The sequence below is a fragment of the Conger conger genome, chromosome 19 (assembly GCF_963514075.1).
Source record: "Conger conger chromosome 19, fConCon1.1, whole genome shotgun sequence".
NCBI classification, from domain to species: Eukaryota; Metazoa; Chordata; class Actinopteri; order Anguilliformes; family Congridae; genus Conger; species Conger conger.
Window position 1 is genome coordinate 21,626,262 of NC_083778.1, and position 2,500 is coordinate 21,628,761.

Below are 2,500 nucleotides of genomic sequence, written 5' to 3' on the forward strand. Positions count from 1 at the left end.
GGAGACGGGGCAGGGCTGTGTCTGAACCTGCAGGATGTTTCCGCTAACCTCCCCCCCCACACCTCCACCCCCGCGCGCTTCCTGCTGAATGTGAATGCTCCAGGAACCTCAGAGCGAGGTGAACACGTATAACCTCAGAGCCAGGTTATTCACTCGCCCTCGTGCAGAACAACTCCGACTGCGTACAGGGGGCGTAAAAACAAGGACTAGCACCGGCGTTCTGTGACTGTGTATAAAGTGTGCGATGATGTTCAACTGGAGCAGATTTAACCTCACAGTCCAGCCTCAGTGAAGTTAAAATGTGCCTCGGCTGTGCTGCTGGGGGGGGCTGATCCCACAGCTGTGTTTACGTACTCTTCTTCTCTTTCTTTTTTTCCTCTTTCTTCTTCTTCTTCTCCTCCTCTTCCTCGTCGTCGTCCTCCCCGGCGCCCAGCAGGGTGAAGATGATTCCGGTCTGGGAGTTCACCCCCACGGCCGTCACCACCATCTTCCCTGACCCCTCCATCACGTGGGTACCTGGGCAACAAGCAGACAGGACATTCCTGCTCTTAATCATAATAATAATAATAATAATAATATTAATGTACACTTTTATTATCTGGCTCTCAAGCATTTTTCTGCACGATCAAATAAACATCTCCCCTGACCCCTCCATCACGTGGGTACCTAGGTAACGTGCAGACAGGACATTCCTGCTATTAATAATAATAATAATAATAATAATAATAATAATAATAATATTAATGTACACTTTGATTATCTGGCTCTAAAGCATTTTTCTGCACGACCAAATAAACAGTGGTGAGGTTTTCGTTCACCTGGGTGGGACCATGAGACTTTATTGAACTACAAATTGGGAGCCACATCCTGAGTGGCTCGTCACCACATAAACTATTGGATTACTGCCACAGATGTACAGGAAATGGTCATGAGTCACAGGAAGTGACATACCGGACAGCAGCATGGGGTCCTTGTCGAGCAGCTTCTTGACGTGGTCGGACTCCCCGGTCAGGGAGCTCTCGTCCATCTTCAGGTCGTTCCCCTGGATCAGCACGCCGTCCGCGGGCAGCAGGTCACCTGACAGGAGCACCAACAACGCCACGGCTCACACGTCTGAACTGCATGTCCCGGGGCCGCCCGTGAACAGAGTGCAGGAGACACGGCCAAATATACGCCAGGGGCCACGGCAAAATGAGACGAGAATGACGTACAAAATGAAAGGCACAAGAGGTTTTTGTTCACCAGTATCTGAGTTTCCACTCCTGTACATACTGCGTTTGTGTCCTTGTTCTGTTCCACTCCCTTTGCTCTGCGATCACTCTTCTGAAGGCTCGTCTGAAATATTCTTAATTCTCTAAAAACTGTAGCTGCTGCACTTGCACACTCTGCCAATTAACGGCCAGCTATGAAACGGTCAAATTGATGATTTGAAGGGCTGTCTTCATCTAAACTCACGCGGGGTGCCAAGAATTTGACCAATCTCCCTAAACGACAAATGAAATCACTTCGATCTAAAGTCTGCAGAGTCTGCAGGGGTTTTATGGTTTCCTTCCACTCAGCAGCCAGTCACAGCCTCAGGAACAAGGTGTGAGAACTTTTATCCAATGAGTGAACTGAATTAATCTCTTACTGTAAGTGCTGAGACACTCCAGAAAGTAGCGGAGCTCCAGAACCGCAGCCACGAAGCAGCAATATCCCGGGGAAGGTCAAAGGTCGCTGGCTGCTATCCGACTCCTGAATAATGTACCAATATTGCAACAGCCCGCTCAGCCCAGAATATGACCTCCGAACCCTCTGCTTTGGAGGAAGGAGAGGTAATATTGCAGGGCGCACTGCCCCTGAAATTAATTCCCCGCATCAGGTGATGTCATCTTCCTTTCAATCTCTCCTTCTCCCCCCAAAACCCCGAACGAGACCGGCCTGTGCTACGTGCGGCTGGGTCACTTTGTTCCTTTTGGCTGCAATCAGCAGTAACATTAAAATGTACATCACACAATGCGCACAGATGATTTGGTGCTTTTGAAGTCTAAAAGATCACGTCAGGAGCTGTGGAGATGGAGACAGGCTGGTTCCAGAGGCGGAAGGTTCCGGACTCAGACAGTGACAGCTTTGCCTGCCCGTGTGTCTTCCACCCATCAACTCTGCCTGCTGATTTCACTAATTAGTTCTGCCTCCCGGCTGAACAATCCTGCTAATTATCAAATCCAGGTGGTCAGAACAAAATGATGGGGAGGACATTAACTTTCTGGATTAAGAGTCTGGATTTTACACCTGTGTCAGACACCAGGGGCAGCCTGTAGCCTAGTGGCTAAGGTACATGACTGGGGCAGCCTGTAGCCTAGTGGCTAAGGTACATGACTGGGGCAGCCTGTAGCCTAGTGGCTAAGGTACATGACTGGGGCAGCCTGTAGCCTAGTGGCTAAGGTACATGACTGGGGCAGCCTGTAGCCTAGTGGCTAAGGTACATGACTGGGGCAGCCTGTAGCCTAGTGGCTTAGGT

At 49.9% G+C, this 2,500-nt stretch overlaps 1 pseudogene; it reads right to left on the reverse strand.

Moving 5' to 3' along the window:
* The window catches only part of LOC133118874 (plasma membrane calcium-transporting ATPase 1-like), a 54,191-nt pseudogene that overhangs the window by 24,836 nt on the left and 26,855 nt on the right, over positions 1-2,500 (reverse strand).